Genomic DNA, 19,977 nt, shown 5'->3' on the forward strand with positions numbered 1-19,977 from the left:
TTGTTCACAGGGTGTGTGAAACCACCAGATTCATTAGAGCTACAGCCCCCCACCCCCTTCTCCAGCAGGCAGCCTGTTTGTTTTGCAGAAAGAAACCTTGCTGAGCAACAGTGCTCAAGTGGACATCAGGCTGCTACAGTGATACATTAATGACCACTCACTTCCGTGGCCTGCTGGCACACTCATCGAGAGCGCTGAATGGTAAGTACCTGTCAGCATCCAGCAAATGAAAGGATCTCCCATCATCCTCACAAATACTAACACATGGGAGCAGCTCAGCTGAAGGCAGGAAACCAAACTCAGCCACTGAAAACGCCCCTCGTGGTTTCCCCATCACCATTGTGCCATGCCCTGCCCATCATAAGAATTCCCCAACCCATGAAATATACAACAATTCTGCAGCTACTCTGCTTCACGCTTTGGATCGGCTCACATTCATGACCAATGATCGAACAGTTGTAACAAATTGAAAGAGAACCAGGTAACCTAAACATGTCAGATGGAGAATGGCATTAGGCTGTATAATCCCAAAGAATAGATTATACATTCCCCATATTAGTGATAATTTGAACAGATTTTTCAATATATAGCTATCATTCATGGCTTAATTTGATAATCAAGTGCACATAGGGCTGTAGCTAATGTATGTTGGCTGTGCTTGATATTTGGCATTTATTACTGCAGTAAGTGCATTCATGTAGAAACTGTTAAAACTGATGTTTAGTCACACTAGTTGCATGGATAGGGAAGCCAATGTTGGACTGTTGGACACTTTGATCCAGATTATTACAGCACTGGGTAGATAACCATGGGAATTATTACAGACATTCACGTTCCTTACAAGCTTAACATTTTAGTCATCCCTTTACTTTTCATTTGTCATTATCTAATAGTTTGCCCGATTCTTGGAACATTTTCAAATACCTACCAAACTAATGTTGGCTTTTAGCTGAAAGCAGGGCTGTTTTGTAACATATTTTTAATTTCTATTTCACTTTTGTTAGAATAATCACTTGTATGTTTTCTTACTAGTTCATCCATCCACCCATCATCTTTAACTAATTATTCTGTTCAGGGTCACAGGGGGCTAGAGATTATTCCACCTGTCACTGAGCAAGAGGCAGGGTACACCCTGGACAAGTTGCCACTCCATCTCAGGGTCGTCTTACTAGTTTTGTCACTGGAAAATGCAATTTTGTAAAATGTACAATATTTTCAAATAATACACCACTTTATTTAAGATGATACAAAAAGCAGTAATTGTTTATTTATGTTCCATTTCACATCTGATCCAATTAAGTTGGTTCTTAAAACTGTCATTATGCAGTTTTAATACGTCTACAAACTTATCATTCGACGTTGGGCTCATTATTATATTAAGGAAACTATTAATCATTAGCTATGTGAAGTCATTGTCTACCACTAGTTGTCATTTATTCATCAGTTTTCAATTAGTTCCAAAATGTGTTCCTGACTTGGTCAATGGTAACCATCTGGTCTGTTTTGTAAAGTGTTACCAGTGAGCTAAACTTTCATCCATTAATCACCAGTTGATAGAAGGGGCAGTGGCTCAGTTGGTACAGTGGCTGCCTACTGACCACAGAGTTGGAGGTTTGCACCCTCCTCTTCCCAACTACATGACGGAGCGTCTCTGGCAAGAGACTGAAACCCCCGAAACAGCCCATCCCCATCCATGCAGTGCTGGTCCCAAGCCCGGTAGAAATTGGGGTTCCGTCAGGAAGGGCATGCGGCGTAAAAACTGTGCCAAATCAACATGTGGACAAATGATCCGCTGTGGTGACCCTGAACTCACAGGAAAAGGCGAAAGGACATAATAAATACCAGTTCAAAGTAAGTGCAACTCCTAATGACTGTGGATGGGGCATTAAAACCACCAGGACGTTTTCCACAAGAATGAAAAAAAATGTAATGTTTTATTGGCTTGAACTGGGATGATGCTGTCTGAAAGAGCAGGTGCCACATTAAATTGAGAGCCTCCCCATCTTAGCATTGATCTTAGGAAAAACCAACTGGCACGCTTGGGTTCTCTCTCCTCAGCACTATGGAGGGAGAAAGGAAAGGAACGCACTCCTGACTGGAGATGACTGTCTGATCTTGACTGCGAGTGTCAGTGCAGCGGTGCTGTGTGTGTGATCTGTGTGATAACGCCAGGCAACAGGAAGGGTCTGGCCAAAGTCACAGATGGTGTGCAGAGCTGTTGGCAATGTGCAATTGCAAAGACTCAAGAAGCTCTCAGCTCTGACACTGTCTTTTTTGTGATGAGCAGGACACAAGCAACATTATCAGGTAAACTGATAGTTATTTATTCTGTTGCCTAGGTCGTGTCTCTTTAGCTCACCTGCAGAGCAGCTGCCTCAACTTAAATGTAAATTTCCATTGATAATCTGTAATGTGAAAACAACAGCTTTCCAAAGAGTAAAACAAATTAAACATGTGTGTCCTGTGTTAAGCACTGTCAGCTGAAAGCAGTTAACAGCGGTATAGGACCTGTGTCTAGTTCAGGACGTGTTTCTAATCTGGTTTTTCCCAACTGGCAAATGACAGATCCAGTCAGATCCAATCTTTATCATGTTCATCACTTTTAGACCACTCCTAACGCAATTTAAGATCAATTTTGGATATGACAAAAAAGTAAAGTTACATTTTTATGATAAATTAGTAAATTCACATTCACAAGTACTTTTTGGAGACAAAACAGTACTTGTGATTTATTTAATTCCACAGCATCACACCTGTGGAGTTAATAATCCGTTGCAGCCTGCCTGTCATGAGAAGGTCTGTGTAGCCGCGAAGCTGTGACATACTGTAAGAAAAGCATCACTAGAGACAGGGTAACTTCTTAAAAATGCAAAAAAAGCACAGTTAAATTAAAGTGACGTTAACATCAACTTGATGTTAAAACAATCAAATGAGATTGGTAAATTTATAAGGGCTATTAGAAATTCACTTAAGACTTTTTAAGGAGTCGTGGAAACCTTACATTCATGCTTGTAAAGGACATGTATCCAGCTCAGCTGTAAATGCTATAGTGGTTCAAAACTCAAAACTCACAAACATGCACAAATCCAAAATGTCAGCCACGTGCCTCTAATAACTTCAACATAATTTGTGCTACATTCAAATCTGGCAATTTCCAAAAAACCTGCTTGGTTATGAAATGTTCTTTGCAGTTAAGAGTAAGCTGACCTTTTTTTTTTTTTCCCAAACTTCCTCATCTCTCCATTCACCCTTGACTCTATTATTGCTCCCCTTCAAGTTAATTATTGCCTGACTATGAGAAATCATAGGCAATTTGCACATATAGCAGACATAAAAAACAAAGTAAAAATAAAACTAAATAACTCCTGCTTTCAGAGCACCTTCAAACTCCAATATCTCATCACAAGTGTTTTCACAGGATGCCATGTGAATTTATGCTCCTAAAACAAATGAAAAGGGTTAAATGAAAACTTTTAATTTCATAAATGATCAAAAGGCTTTGCTGTCCCTAAGCAGTTGTCATGATATCCACGTTTTCAGGGGGTATCATACTGCTATCATACTGCTACTGGTAAGGACAGGAAGTCAAGAAGGTTCAATAGGGATGGTGGCACCTCACGGAAAGCAATTATACACGGGCTCCAAAGCCTTCATTTTTGTGCTGGAGCTTTGAATGGTTTTGATATTCCATGATGAATTACCACAACCAAATGAGAAGGGGGTGGGGGGGGGGGGGGGGGGGGGTTCAAGAAAGAGAGACAGCAAGCGTCTGAAAGAGAAAATCCAGGAGGGATTCTTTGCCTTAACTCCCTCGGGGGATTCAGTGTGTTGGTGGAGTACTGTACATTTCTCTGGCAAGCATATCTCCTCTCTTCCACCCACGCGACTCTCTCAAATCGAATCCCAGCGGAGGAGTTCCTTCATCCAGCCAGAGTGTGCGTGCTCTTGTCGTAGCACACCTACTCTTAATTAAACAATGGAAAACACTGAAAATGTAGTTTGACAGAGACTGTGGAAATTAACTTTGGCTGTGGAAAGGAATATACAAAAGGAGTCGACGCTAACCTCACAGCATGTAAGTGCCTTAAAACCCAAATTTGGACAGAGGTTACTGTGCTCTACACATTGCTCCTGCCTGGCTAAAAATGTTACTGACTATATTTTAGGTGAGCACAGGACATCATTACCCATTTGTTTCAGCCTTCATTTAAAGCATGAGCCTTTTGTCTGCGTTCATCGTCTTACGTCGAGCAGAAAGTGCATCATTATTATAGCAATGTATAATAATCTGACAGCAAGCATCCAAATTAGCTCGAGCAAAGATTCTTATCACCTTGCAATAATAACAAAGTATAGTTGCGTATTTCTTTGTCTGAGTATATCAACATGCATAGTGTATACCCCGATCATCAGCTGCTTTGATCATGTTTTGTTTACAGTGTATGAACCACCCACTGTTAAAAGTAATGCCTTATTTCTAATATACTAGCTCATATTTAAATCTGTAATAATACTAGCCATTCTAGAGCACAGATAAATGCGGTAAGGTTTGCAAATTAAAAACCCAGATTCCCTTTTCTGGTGATGACTCACTTGGAAAATAACAGCCAAGGCATTCACAGTACATGTAATAACTTAAAACTCTCAAAATAGTACTGAGCAGTTCTGAAAATGGCTTAAATGGGTCCTATAGTACCAAACAAATAAAAAACAAAAAAAAACAACAACAACCATTCTCCTAACAAAGACAGTGAAATGTAGGATTAGAATTTAGGTTATATGGGTATTAACACAGCACCAGTGTTTGAGTGAATGGAGACATTAAGTTTGGCTAGGAGCCCGTAGCACACAAAAGTTTAAGACCGATCAGTGAGATTTCTACCCCGTCTCTTCTGATAAGAGCTTTCCCAGCAATTGGACTGCAGACACTATACTTCTGTTGTAAACGTTGTTGGCTTGAAGAAAAAGGCTTTGTAATGAAGGTTTACGTTCAAACACTTAAAATTTAGAGACTACGGCTGTAACAAGGTTGGAGGGCTTCACAAATTCTGGCCGACGTCCTTGCAAATGTGATTTATGCTCACGGTGCGGGAAGCAGCTCAAATCTTTAATTACCTTGCAAATTACTGGCCACTGTAATTCATCAGTACACAACTAGCAGAACCCTGTTTCAACATCAATTAAACGTATAATTGGCTTCTTGGAAAATGGCCTCTTGTAGTCCACTACATGTTCACACCAGAGCTCTGACCACTACCTGTTTTTAATTGAACTCATGATGCTGCTGTGAGGATTAACCCGTTTTAATTGCACTAATGTTCGCATCTTCATGCTGCAGGGAATTCAGCTATTGTAAAGGAGGTTGTGTGAGATCCCTTGTGTTTTTATTTTCCAATTCACAAAGCAGAAGATGAAGGAGACTCACCGACTGTCTGCTTTAATTTGTTTCCAGCTTGAGAGGCCATTGACCAGAAACTCTCATTAGTATTTATGCACATGAATTACTAAAGCTCATAAGGCTGAATTCAATTCTTCACATTAAATTTAATACAATACCCTTAATTCTCAAACTATATACTTGTACAATACTTGTAACTTATTTCTACAGAAAGAGAAATAGAAATTACTCTGTCACATACTGCACTGGAATCTTTTAAACCCGTGCCAGGTTTTTATCTTCCAATAAATTTTTTTTAATCACAATTTCTCAATCTTTGTGTAAATATTTAATTTTGTTCTTACAGTCAGAAGCAAGGGATCTAATCTCACTGTGCAGAAATATTCTATTAAAGCGTGATCACTGATTACAGCCCCACAATCTATTCCCTTACCCACAGAGACCCCAAAACATAAACCTAATCCCTTCTCAATTGATTTAATCCATCGTGTTAACTGGACTTTCTTCAATTGAAAGACAGAAACCTGAAAGAAACCTAGTATAAATGTGCTGACCTTCACTCGCTCCAAATACAGGATCCTGGAACCAAGGACTTGTATCCAATCAATTACTCTGTGGCTTAATTGATTTGCAAAGGTAATCACTGGGCAAACATCCACCAGGGTAAGTATTTGATGTTTTAATAAATGGTTTTACAGCAGAACTGGATGGCCAAATCGATCCCGCCTCTGAAACCTTGACTATAGCAGCGATTGGGAGAAAAACAATGGCATAGCGGTGGGATGAACCAAATGTTGCAGTTGGTTGTGCCTACCTTTATTGTTTGCACTAGAGTGTTGAACAGCAGCGTGGTGAAGATCAAAGTGGACCACATTACTCAATTTCATTTTACAGGAAGGTAACTGAGACCAGACGCTTACTGTAGACCTTACAACTCTGCAGAAAATGTAAAAATAAATATGAATGGGAAGAGTCACACACACACACACACACAACACTTAGATCTCAAATACAGCTCACATTACTTAACTCTAAAAATGCTGAACTGCTCTTTCTGTGATCAACAATGGAACAAGTTATAAAAAAACAATTTCTTATGATGCTAATCTGCTACAATCTTATTTTTACTTCTTGAGGACGTGTAACTTTTTGATTTCAGGCATTATAAAATATGAATTAACACAGTCATTCATTTCAAATTGCACCTTCTAGATAGTTCAGGAGCCTACTCTTGTTATCAAGTCGCATGAGGTGCATTTATTAAACCAACTTTATAACAATGCATTTACACTTTTTTCAATTTTGCAAATAGACATTATAAAGTCACTTTCAAATAACTGCTGCATATCAACTAAATAATGACCCAGTGCAACAGACATTTGGTATCAGAGATGAAAATGTGACAAATGATGGTTTCTACCCATTGTGTGTTGTAGTGACAGGCAGCACATGTGGCACCTCATGACATCCTCACATGCATCTTGACTGGTTTTGACAACTTCTGACACACTCTGTGACAGTTACCAATAGAAGCACAATCCGTTGTTTTGTGCACAACTGCAAAAATAAAATAAAAAAATGACTATGTCTTGTTTACTTCTGTGAACCTGTCATAACTGGACTATTATTTCTGATGCATTATATCAAATGACAAAAATACCACTGAAAATTCTGGATTTTGATTGGTCAGAAGGTGCGCACTCTTTTAATAACAAGGCACTTTGCCTGCCTTTGCTGCCTGTTGTTCTTAATTAATGTGCCAATGTTGGTAACAACTGTAGGTAAAAAACAACTATGCCTCAGCAAAAGAACTTTGTGGGACCACTAGTATTAAATCTAAAAAAAAAGAATCATCATATTTTTAGGAATTTGGAAGGCTTAAATACCATTAGCCACAGAAATGCTAGTGGCTTGAATTTGAAGAACAGCTTGGTGGGAGAAAGAGGAGTCCTAAGAGGAATAAAGAGATGTGAGGACGTCACAGGCAGTAGAGACATTTGCTTGTTAGAGAGTGGGTGCTATGTAAGGTTATCTCCACTGGGCAAACGGATAATACGATCATGTTAAATGTTCCTGATATTTAAAGCAATTAGTTAAAAGTCTCCTTCCCATTTTGCCTCCAGGGTGATTGTATAGGGAGCATTTAATTGGCAAGTGTCCGTGGTGTATTACTCCCTAAGTTTTTATGTTCGTGACTGGCCCACCAGTCATCCATTAAAACTTGTTTGGCCAACTTCACCTTCTCCATCTGTAAACATGCTGTATTGACCGTTGTCAAGCCAACCCCCAGATCTCGTGGGTTTGTCCAACACTGCTGGTTAATCGCCTTTTTAGAGAAACCAGTGGTTACCTCAGTGACTGAAATCTAATACATGAAGTGCACAAACTGGTGCCAAGTCTCCAGCCAAGTCCGGGTTTTTTACCCTTTACATTTAGTGCCTTTGATCATCGTCTGTAATTTGCGTTCCTCTTTCTGTCAAAAAGGGATAAGATAGAACCCACATTTTCCACTGAGAGATAATGCACAGTTCTGGGTTTGCTTTGAGCCATAAAAATCATGCTTAAATGTGCGAACAGCTGTTGGTACAGTCGTGTGAAATGGCAAGCTAGTCCAACATGAATTCTGGCGTGTCGCCTGGGCCAAAGATCTGAGGACTGTGACAAAGTGACTACCTCACAAGACACAAATAAGTGTAAAATCTGATTTTGATACAAGACGCTTAACTTCAATAGAACATAATTCATCCTTTGAATTTACCCTGGTTCAGTGTTGCTAATTTATGCAAAAAATCAAATAGTGTTATCCGGATTGATGCTTGGTGAAATAAACACTAAAGAGACCGCAATGCTTTAATGCAATAGGCTGCGATATTGTTTTGTTTATTGCTATGGCCGAGTGAACATTAATTAATTCTGACATTTTCAAACACAATGTAAATCTATCAGGGTTAGTTTAACAACTAAACTACAGCTAAAACAGTACAGTTCAGGAATGCAGCTGCTGTTAATAAACCTAAACTTTATATGTTGTCAGGCACATACACAAAGGCCCACACACTCCCGTGAAATGTAATAATCACTACTTTAAAAGCCATTTAAATGACAAATAACACAGTAAAGAAAAACTGTATTGCAATGTGCTGTAAAGCATATTCGATACAGACACTCTAATCCAGCTACTATGTTAGATTTAGTCAACAGTCATCAACACCGGGTAGCACACTGCTGCTGCTTCTAGCAGTTTCTCTTTTACTTTGTATTAAAAACATTAATTTTGACATTGTACCCATATTTTTTATTTTTTTAAACACCCATTTGTGGGATGCTACCACTGTTCAGACATGATCAAATTATACGTCGAGAAAAATGAGAGATGTTACTACACATAAATCTAGACACAAACCAAGCACTCGTTAATTTAAGCGACTGAGATGGTGTCCATTCAAAGACATGTCAGCTACATACTGCAGGTCACATGGGAAAGTGGAATAAGACATGCTGTTCCTACTAATTCTGCTATGACACTTCGATCCCGTGAGTTTTATATGAAAGTCCTCTTGGATCTCTTCTTCAGCTAACTATGATCATTTAAAAAAAAAAAAAAAAGGACAAATACTCTGAAGTTAAACTTGTTGACTTTACGGCTAATCATAAGCTCCTCCAGTCTCTTTATACACAGCTCCCCACCTTCACAGTCTGCCACAGTGTGGAGTGAACGTGCCTCAGATGTTTAACATTTCTGTGGGTTTACTAGTTGAAAGGCTGCCCACCTGCCAGTTTTAATTGCCTGGGGGACCATTAGGGCAGGTCGTCAGTCACTGCGGTTCAGGGCTGCGCCTGCTTGCCTCACTGCGGGATCTTCTGATCTAAACCACAGCCTGTTAAGACACCCACTGCTGTCCAACACAAGAAAGACAAGGTAGTGACAAATTGGGACTCCCCATTTATAAGACAAAACAATCACACCTGGGATTAGATTTTCTGGGGGTTTTTTTTCTACATTTTGCTTTCACACAGTCACAATTTATTTTATTTATTTTTTCATTGCAAAATCCATCATTTAGGCTGCCCTAAAACATACTGTGACTTTCTGTTGGGACTGAATAATATATGGTTTTCACAAAAACCCAGCAATACCTCGACTGCGAAACACTAGCAATCGGTGTCTCAACAACCATTTTATGATCAGGTCAGTGAGTTTTATTTGTTGCACTCACTGTTTATATATCCCCACACAGCCAACAACTGCAACAACTGCTTAAAACAGACTTATAAGCACATTTTTAACATTGTATTTGTAATTTTCATATGCACCTACTCTGATTGGCTGAGGGTGTGGCCACATTCAATCCCAGCCACTGAGAACACAACCTAATGAAGCAACCTGTATCTTGAAATGTTATTCTTAATGTGGAAAGGGAAAGGCACAAAGAACTGTGATATAACATTTCAGTATGGTAGGGTAATGTCTACATTTCCTAATAAGCAACATCTTGTTTAATGTAGTTAGAGACCGTTACGTTATTGGCGGATCCAACTTGATGACAGGACAAAAGAAAAGTGTTGGAGTACGTGTTTTTGTACTATTTATACTCAGGATTTCAGACTTGTCATGTTCCTTTAGCTCAATCACAGAAAGAAACAAAGTTCATGGCTATGCTTGTTTTAAGCCCTGCCTTGCTCCTCTGGTGGTAGCAACGCAAACTCCGTCTCCAGAAATTTGTGTACTCCATACGACTCTGTATCCCATCAGCATAGCTCTGGACACATATCCGACTTTGTGGTCCGATTTGATATTGCACTGGGAGCAGTTTCCACACCACTCGCTCTCAAAGATTCAAAAGCTTTTAAATTAAAAAAAAACACTGCCTACATACTCTATCATGCAGGACGCTCACTATCACCTTAATCCAGCCCATCATACCAGCTCTTTGAACAGCAAGTGAAGGAAAATACTACAGAAACCACAGGACATAATTTCTCACAGTTATACTGCACATCTTCATCTCCATCTGTTAATGAATTTTTAATTGATAAAACTGTTGGCAGAAATTAAACAGTAACCAATATGAATCACTGACATGCTTATATTTTTCCGCAGCACTAAAGTAAAAACTAAAAACAGTGTCTGAAAGGATCTTGCCTGTTTTAACTAAACCTGAAACTTACACTTGCTAAGGTCACAGACTGAGGTGTAAGAAATTATTTATAGAATCAAATCAGCCAAGATCAAACAAGTAATACTGCGAGTCAGTGCTGAATAGAGAAAGACATGAAAACAAATAAACAAAAAAGCTGAACTGTGAAGGAGCTAATGAGAGCTGACTTAAGGTAAAAGAAGTCATTTCTAAGGAGAAAGTGATGTATAGTTGCATGCTTGTACTGACTGCTGTGGCCATGGCTGCTGCAGGCCCTCAGAGAGCTGCAGTCCACCGTCACCTGATTATTTTTCACCTTGTTTACGGCTGCACTCCTTCATGGCATTGCCTCCGTCTCCCTCCCTGCATGGACCTGTCTCATTACGTCCATCTCAATGAGTCAGTGAGCTGAGAGAGACGGAGACAGAGAGAGAGAGGGGGGGGGGAGGGAGAAGAAAGAGGGGAGGGATGGTTAGGGGACAGGTAATACAAGGGCAGGTGAGGAAAGACAATTAGAGAGAAATGAATATAGTGCAGGAACATTGTCTGACAAGAGACGAGAAAGTGTTTAGCGTGAAAATCACTCCGAGCATGTAAATTCATATGAAGCAGGACGGGCAAGGAAGGACAAAGTCACAACTGGCATGAAGTGTGGCTCTGCTTTAAATCACGAATTACGGCTTTGAGAGGAGTAAACAGTTGTTGCAGAGCATGTCTTCAGCACTTTCTGCATCTTTTTGGGATTTTGTCATATACCACCAGTTTACAATCCAGGATTGAGTGGACGTGTAATACTGGGGGGGAAAAAAATGTTTGTGTAAATTATGACATTCAAGCAAAATAATATTCTCTACTAATACAAGATTCCTATTCACCAATTCCAGAAAATGGCTGTGGCCTTGCAAATGAGTCCTGTAGGCTCTGACTCATGATACACCCCCCCCCCCTCTCTCTCTCTCTCTCTCTCTCTCATCCTCAGGTCTTTACTCCCCCCTTGAAATAGTTTTCAACACCAATAATATAATAACTTAATAAGTGATGGCAACATTGGCACGAGGAGTTAGCAAAGCTACAAATTGCAAACTCAGTTGCAGCATTAGCACCAGGAGACTGAGCTTCAGTCTAAGTTAGGGAAGAACAGTCTTAGTCTATAATATGACAGAGGGAGATGACAGCCATCCATAAACAAACCTGAAAGCAACAAAAATGAGTGTGTGACTCACCTTATTTCATGTTTGTCTCCTTCCTTTCTTCTTTCATGGAGTTGAAGTCATGCACATCCATAAACTCCCACTGTAATTTGTTCCTTTAATTTTCCTGTAACCTGTAGAAAACCGCCCCCTGATGCTAGCTAATTAACCTTACAGTGTCCAGCGTGCTCACTTAACCAATTTTTCGGCGTCTAAACTCACAGTTTTTCAGTTTCTGCCTCATACTGCAAAAGTAATACAGCGGCCACTTCTGGTTTTAACCAGCTTCACCTGGTATCTCTGATTAATGGCGTCGGACAAACGCGGTGCAATTTCCTGTTTGACCACACAGGTTGGCCAACCTTCGGCTGACATTACAACCCAGAGGGGCGCTGTTTCCCACATTGGAGGTTAAAATAAAATGATAAATAAGAAGTGGTGTGCAATAATTAAATACACCCACAGGTCACTTCACTGTGTCCACCTGTGTAATCTAATGCCATCCAAGACAGCAGCTCTGTCATGATTTTTTACTTTTATATGGTTATAATTCTGGCCACCCAATTTAAAATGAACTTTAGAACCATCTGTTAAAATAATGTACTCCAGTCTTGTTTAATAAAATAAATAATAAAATATATCTGTCAGGAAGGAAAGCCAAAACCACAGTAAATGATATTTGTATACATAATGTATATTAAAATAATAATAAAGGAGAGACTTTTTTCACACTGTAGCTGGAACAACGTATTAGGCACCAATATCTCAGCTTCTGAATGAGTTCTGCCATGTGATGTCTTTAAGCAAATAAAATTTTGTTGTGGTGAGATGAAATTATTGTAGTAGTCTCTCTCTCTCTCTCTGTGTGTGTGTCACTGCCTCGCTTTCTCCCCTTTGTGTTTACTTATCATCTAAATACAGTACATTTCTAGTACAATTATTAGTACAATTATTTGTGGGGTTATGACTTGCAGCTTATCTAATCAAATACAAAAGTCCAAGAGACCGACAGGAATGAATACCATGCAAATACCTTAAGCACGTGTCTCCTGACAGAAATGCACAGCGGTCACGATTGACTTGTTGACTTGTATTTCCCACAAACATTGTTGGATTTGGAGTATTTGTGGCACAAAGTTCCTGGTGCAGTTTTGACCTTTTCAATGCTACACTTCATGTGCAGTACAGTAACACCCTAGGAACACTGGGCATAACATTGGAAAGATGTATTTGCGAATAAAAACAATCATACAGTTACATCTTGATAATTTCTCCCTGACACTGAATACAGAATTAGGTTGAGACATCCAAACTGACAACCTGTTCTCCATGCAGTGTGCCTTGCATGCTTCATTTTGACACTGTGTTGGATGAAGCCGTGCATCACTTGCTGTCACCGAGCCTGCAGATCATCGATCTGTCCCTTCAGTCCCTTGATTCAGTGTCTGCCACAACTTGCAATTAGCTCGTCACTCCACGTTTCTGGAGCAGAACTAATCAGGTTGGAGAAGAGACTTGCCCCACTGTTATTCATGCGTGACTTGTCTTACCAATGTATGCGAGAGGCGAACAAAAGGAAAGCAGAATTGGATTTGGCTCCAGAATCTCTCCGGAAAGCGTTCTGTGGCACTCGTGGAGCTCGTCTGTCTTCTGTGTAACTGATCAACATGAGTGATTGAGTGTATCAAAAAGTAATTATGTTGTAATTAAAAAGTTTAGACTGATGTATTAATCAATTAGATTCTGACTGTCACACAGTTGTGTTGTCTGATGTGAGCGAAAGAAACAATTTCGACTTTTGGAAGTTGAAGTGGGACTATGTGAGGTGCAGACTAAATGAAAGTCCATCAGATTAAAAGCCAGTTGCATAATGGTAAATAATAAATACAAGGTGAAATATCACAGTCAACCAACGTTCTAACCCAAAAACAGGATGAAATAAAGCACAGCAAAACTCCTTTTTCACACTATTTCCTATTTCTTCATATGCGGTAATACTGTATATACTGTATTAATAACCAGAAGTGTTTTAACCATTAGCCCATAGTGGATCTTAACAAAAAACAGAAATGTCTTATTATACCTCCACACTGGCAACTCGTTAAACTGAGCTTCTGCATTCTATGAGGCAAAAGCTGCAGACAGCATGTAGCACCAGTTTTTGATATGTGCCCTGTCGAGGTTTGGAGTTGGTGATGTCAATAGGTGACCTAAAGCCCTGCAGACAAGCAACTGGTCAGGTTCCAGTCGCTCCATAGTCTAAACGAAACTCTGATGAACTTTCTCCAAAACTCTCCTGATTGATTTTTCACTGCAGTCTTTTGTCTTGCTGCCTTCAGCCTCCTCTGAAGAACAATGTCTCTTTAGTGTGACAAAAAGTCACACACTGTACTGAGAGTCAAGAAAAGCACTTCTTCAATGTTCTCTATTGTTTCGGTGTTTTGTGTTGATAATAAAGTCGCCGCGGCTTCATACATACAGATATATCTATATATTCTGAATCTCTCAGCTGTGGAGTCTTCTTATAAACAACAAACAATTACATTACATTCAGTGTTACTTAGCAAACTCACTGTGTGTTTTATTCTTCATCGCTAACTTAGGAGATGTACATGGTTTTCTTTCATAACTGTTTCTTTTTCTTCTAATAAGGAATGGAAAACAAATTTAGACTTAAAGTGAATACATTTTAAGTGCTTTATTTATTACAGCATGGTAATCAGTTTATGTTGGGGTTAGCAGGTGAGAATTATACAGTAACACCGCGTTTTTGTTTTCACGCTGACACTGAAGCAGCTGGGATGCAACGAGGCTCCGCGCAGCCAAATTAAGAATTCAGCTTGAGGATTAAAGTTTCTCACTTACACACTTGGCCCCAAAAGCACTTTATTCTATGCAAATATTTTTCTTTTGAAATTAATTCAGCACTGCATATTTGGCTGCATAAAATATTAACAGTATTTTAATATTTTAGTGCAAATAATGAGGGCACTTGACCTCTGTATTTAAATTTAATCATTACATGCAGAATTTATTAGCGGCATTTTCCCTTGTCTGTCCAGCAATTTTTGCCATTAATTTTCCCAGGAAACAAAGCGTGACAAAAATTCTGTCTCTTCATAATGGATGAACACAATTGAAAAATTATCAGGCAAAGAGGGTCATGAAGTACTCATGCTCAGTAAAAAAAAATTTTTGCCTGAGACACTTAACCAACAATCACATATTTTGACACATATTTTAAAAGGAGAAAACTGGGACTGTGAGAAGGTTAAATGGGCCAAGCATGAAGCGTGTGACAGCTCCATCACAGCGCATGAGCTGAAGGTCAGAAACAACGTAATTGGCCCATCCCACACCCATTTGTCTAAACCAGAGTGTTTGCGTTCAGAAATCATCTGCAGGTGAAAAGGCATTTGGCTGCCTGTCATCTTCAGTCACCTTCATCCTTCCACATATCAGTGCAGGGTTATGACAGGAGGCCAAAGGCACCACTGCAACTCTTTGTCAGCTGGAAACACACTGAATACATGTATTCACTCCATATATTTTTATCATACTGTGAGTGGAGTTGCACGCACGTACTATAATTACTCAACATGTGAAATGAAAGGAAGCTGAAAGTACTGTTTCACTTATTACAAAGGATTATTACAAACTGTTTTGTGTAATAATTCTTTTCCCCAGATTATAATTACATATATTTCATATATTTGGTCAAATTTTCTCATTTACATTTAGTTGATTTTATATTGTTTGGGTGAATAAAGCCTTTAACGGTTGATATAAAAAAATACACACCTCCCGTTTGGCTTTTTCCTGTTTTTGCTCACACCATCTCAAAGTGAGTATAATACTGGAAATAAAAACCAATGAAGTTAGAAAATCAATACTTGATTTAGATATAAACCAGATTAGGCACGGTGTAGCCACAATTTAAATATAATTAACACATTTAATTTTGATAATTACTAAACAATATGAATAACAATATGAATAAAAGCATTTGGAAGCGTACAATATAATAGATTGTTTGGAACATTTGCTTATTTCCTGTCTTGTTGCGAGTTAAATGAGGAAATTGATATTGCTTCCATGTAAGTATGAAGCTGTACAGTGAGGAGGCAATTAGCTGAGCCCAGAACAAAGATTAAAAGGTGGTTTTCAAAGTGATTTCAATTCAACTTCTGATGAGGAATTAAAATTACCCAAAATAAGACACATCTTCACTGGGGTAAGGTCAAATGCCAACCTAACTGAAATGACCTAATCCCAGCTCTATGTTCTGCCCTGTTTTGCATGCATTTGTGTATCTTTTGCCTTTTGAAGAAATGTTCCCACTGTTAGATTGTGTTGCTCTGCTTCACCATGATAAATACAGTAAGTGATTACCAGCAGCTGCAGACACGTTTACTGTGAGTAAATTAGCTAAACAACATTCGACTTTATTAAACTTGCAAAAGTGAGAGAAAAAAAAAAAACATGACAAAAGTGTGTTTACATGCTTTTGTTTTTGAAGATAATATCCCAGCAGTGATTGGTTGCAACACTTGACAACAATCCTTGGATTATGGGTTCGGATCAGATAAATAAAGAAAACTAATCAGCAAAGAGCAGATTTAATAGCTGGTGCCAATGTTCCATGCAGTTAACATAGTTGCAGATACTGTACAACACGTGTTTGTAGTGCTTCCTTTATTCATGGAGAAGCAGCCGCTTGCTGTTGTTCATATTCCAGTTCAGCCTGACAAAGCAGCTGAAAAATGGTGAGCTAATCCATCACGGTAAATAGGAAAAAAGTTTGTTTTTATCCCAATGTTTTCTGAGCCACGGTCTGTGTTTTCATATCAGAGCTGCATAATGTTACTCTCTGCTTTGTATCAATCACCTGACACCCACATATAGAAACGGAAGCAGCTAATTTCAAGCAAGGCTTGAAATCTAATTGTATATACTGCAAACTGCTTCAGGGGAAGTAAACTATACATAGACAAAAGTGGCTTGTTTCTCATAATCTTTTTGGTTTCGTGTTTCTCTTGTGCTGAAGCACTTGTGTTTTCAGTTTAAACTAATGAGAAGATATTATTATAAATGGATTGGAACTCCAGTACTAGAAGTTGTTTTCTCCAGTTTATGTCTTTTTTTCCTAATCTATCATAACCTCACAAATCATATAACCTGTCCGACAACAAAAACAAACACAATGACACCGTACACAGGGTTGCCAAGTTTAGTTGCAGCAGTTTTCTGCTCTGCCCTGTGGAATTGAACGCACACATTATACAAGGTTACAATACTGTACATGACACATTGTACCAATTTCAGACGTGTGCTCCATCAAATGCCATGTTCTTTCTTTACAGCAGGAAATCTGCTGTCAACAACTGGCAGCAATCCCACAATTTACCTAGATGTGTTTTGTTCACATTAAGTCCTACTGCTACTGTTTAAAGAAATTAGCATTAAAAATACCCAGGATTTTTTTCCTTATGCTCTGTTTCTAGGAAGTCAATATGAAGCAAAGTCATTTTAATGAAGTGTGGGCTACACATCAAATTTGTGCCTTCAGTCAGTTTTGCTGACAGTAATTCCATCAGTGGCAGAATGTTTTAATCATAAAAACATTTTTGGAGGCAGAAGTAAGGGAAAACTCAGATGGACACATTCAAGACATTCAAGCCAACAAGGGACTAATATGCCCTGTGAGATCAAGGCCAGATGATGATCCTGGGAGAAGTTGGAGCACTTCACATTTGTTATATTGGTAACTAATTTATTTTTCATCCTGAAATTAATTTTTTCAAATATATGCTCTTTTAAAGGCTTAAGGACAAATCTGGATGTATATCAAGGTACAGTAGATCTTTTGCATCAGAAAATACACGAAAGTGTAAGAACAGTTTTACAGCACCACATCAATAATTCTACTGCCCAAATATATCTATATTAGCAAGGTAACTGCTGTGTACAAAGGAATGTGAATTTAACTGAGTTGTGTAGGCAGATTAGGCTGCAGGAAGTAATGACTGAGGGGGCATTTGAGATTCAATTACAATGATAAGCACCTGGGTGAAGGCGTTATGAGACAAAGGTAGAAGACAAGCTCACTTTTTGCATTAAGTTCATGGAGCTCCCAAACCTGAAGTGCCACCTTTGCATGTCAAGTCCTCCGAGATGTGGCCTGGAAAAGCCTTGGGCTGAGGCAGTGGACCAGGTAGTACTGGGGCCATTTCAAAACCCAGTGGCCCCGCTGGCCCGGTCCATTATCCAGCTTTCTGGCCAGTGGAGCAAGAGCGCAATCAGCTGCCATGCAAGTTAGAGCTGGAAATCCAAAATCATTTCAGTACGCACAACAGTGATGCTGATTAGAGTGGGATGTTTAATGTGCTGCAAGTCCAAGCTCCTAAGTTCACTTCACTAGACTGTACATAAGGTTAATCACCCAGCAGCTTATTATTTACAACACAGTGATCTTGATTGTTTTGTGTCTTTGACTATCTTTTAATAAACTTTAAATAAGGAAGTAATGTACTGTAAATCACAGCTGAGCTGACAAGAACACCAACAGTCACCAGTAATTGAAGCTTGAATGCAAAAAGTGACCCTAATTCAGTGTAGTAAGTTTGGTTAAATATTTATTGGTAAAGGTTTGTTTCACTAAACAACATTTTTTATCGTGCTTCCTCTGAATATCCTTTTGCACGACATAACATTCCCCAACACCATTTAAATTTCGCAGCATTGTCAATGTAGTTTGTGTTGCCACCTAAGCCTGAAGGTCCCCGGTTTGAATCTTGACATAGTCCTCAAGGGTGTAGTGGGGCCACGGATGACATCATAACCGAAAACAAAATTGTGCGATATGTGTGAAAGCACTTTTATTGATAAAAATAAAATGTGAGGTAAGACATGAACAGCAAGACACAAGACAGGGCTGGTGAATCCAAAGTGACCAAAGATACAGTGGGTTTAAATAGAGAGGGGCACAGGTGAATGCAATTAGAGCTGATGATGAGTAGTGAAGTTGTCGGGAGAAACTAAGTGCAAGTGAAGTGGGGAGTGACTGCAAACTAAAGATCAGAGCCAGAAAGTAAATAAGGAGAGGGAGAAAGAGAGAGTGGGGCTGGGAGAAAGGGGAGACCACAAGGGTGAGACAAAGGGGGGAAAGGCAAGTATAGGAATTGACAGAGAGCTGGGCGTAAGAGTGGGTGGATTGGGGCAGAGATGGCCAAAGGTGAAGGTAAACAGTGTGATTCCTGATAATCATTCATGCTATGATCACAGACTAAAACAAAAGAAGAAGTCACAGCCACTGATATATTTAAATTATAGCGGTTCTATTAGTGTTGCAGGGTCCATGGTGGCTTAGTGGTTGAGCATTGGTTTGGGATGTAGATGGCCGTGGGTTCGAACCCCACCCCACCAGGTGTGGCCCCACCCAGCCACCAAGGACAACTTTGGTGCCAGTCTTGAGCCCGGACAAAAATGCGGGAGTTGCGACAGGAAGGGCATCCGGCGTAAAAACCCATGCCACGCTGTGCGCCGTTGATTTTTGGTTCCATCGGTTAGCCAATGTTAAAACATGTAGCAACCATCTGATTGGTTGGCTTGAGGAAAGGTCATATACTGTAAAGGAGGAAGTGCAAGCTCATGAACAGCAAGAATAAATTAAAAACATGGAAAACTTTAACCAAATATATAAATAAAATAGGAAAATATCCGAGACTGCGCCAGAACAAAAGAACATCCCTAAGACCTCAATTCCACAAGATGGATGGGGAATATTGATTAGTATGCGTCTTTCACCTGCAATCAGATACCGTACAAATTGCCTTTTGTCGATTTGTAATTATATAGGTGAATGATTTCCTGGCAATGAAGCCCTGCTACTGCTAAAATGTACTTTTTTTGCTGATGCTTGGCTTAGCCACGCAGGGAGTGGAGAAATCACAGGGGAGGCTTAAATCTAAATAACCGATGGAGGGTGGGGGGTCTTCTATGCCAGAAAGTGTGAATATTGTCTTAAAAACAAATTTCAGCAAGTTCAACGGGACAGTGTTATGCTTGTCATAAACAAATTTCCATCTCAGTCAACATGACCTCGGGGCTCAGACTTTATCCACAGCTTGGGAATGTAAAAATAGATTTGTTGTGGTGGGAGAGCATGGCTCCGACTACTATCAGTGACAAGGGCGTGGATTTGGATTTGATCTGTCTTCATTATAGAGACGGATAGACAGTGAGGACGACA

General features: G+C 39.4%; 1 long non-coding RNA gene across 1 annotated transcript; it reads right to left on the reverse strand.

Annotated features, from left to right (window-relative positions):
* Positions 1 to 7,176: 7,176 nt before the first annotated feature.
* On the reverse strand, positions 7,177 to 12,011 carry LOC137106883 (uncharacterized). Its single transcript, XR_010912033.1, has 3 exons — positions 11,760 to 12,011; positions 10,853 to 10,944; positions 7,177 to 9,294 (listed from the first exon to the last, which is right to left on the reverse strand). It is a non-coding gene; the product is annotated as an uncharacterized lncRNA (long non-coding RNA).
* Positions 12,012 to 19,977: the final 7,966 nt, after the last annotated feature.

Source organism: Channa argus, chromosome 21, assembly GCF_033026475.1.
Source record: "Channa argus isolate prfri chromosome 21, Channa argus male v1.0, whole genome shotgun sequence".
NCBI classification, from domain to species: domain Eukaryota; kingdom Metazoa; phylum Chordata; class Actinopteri; order Anabantiformes; family Channidae; genus Channa; species Channa argus.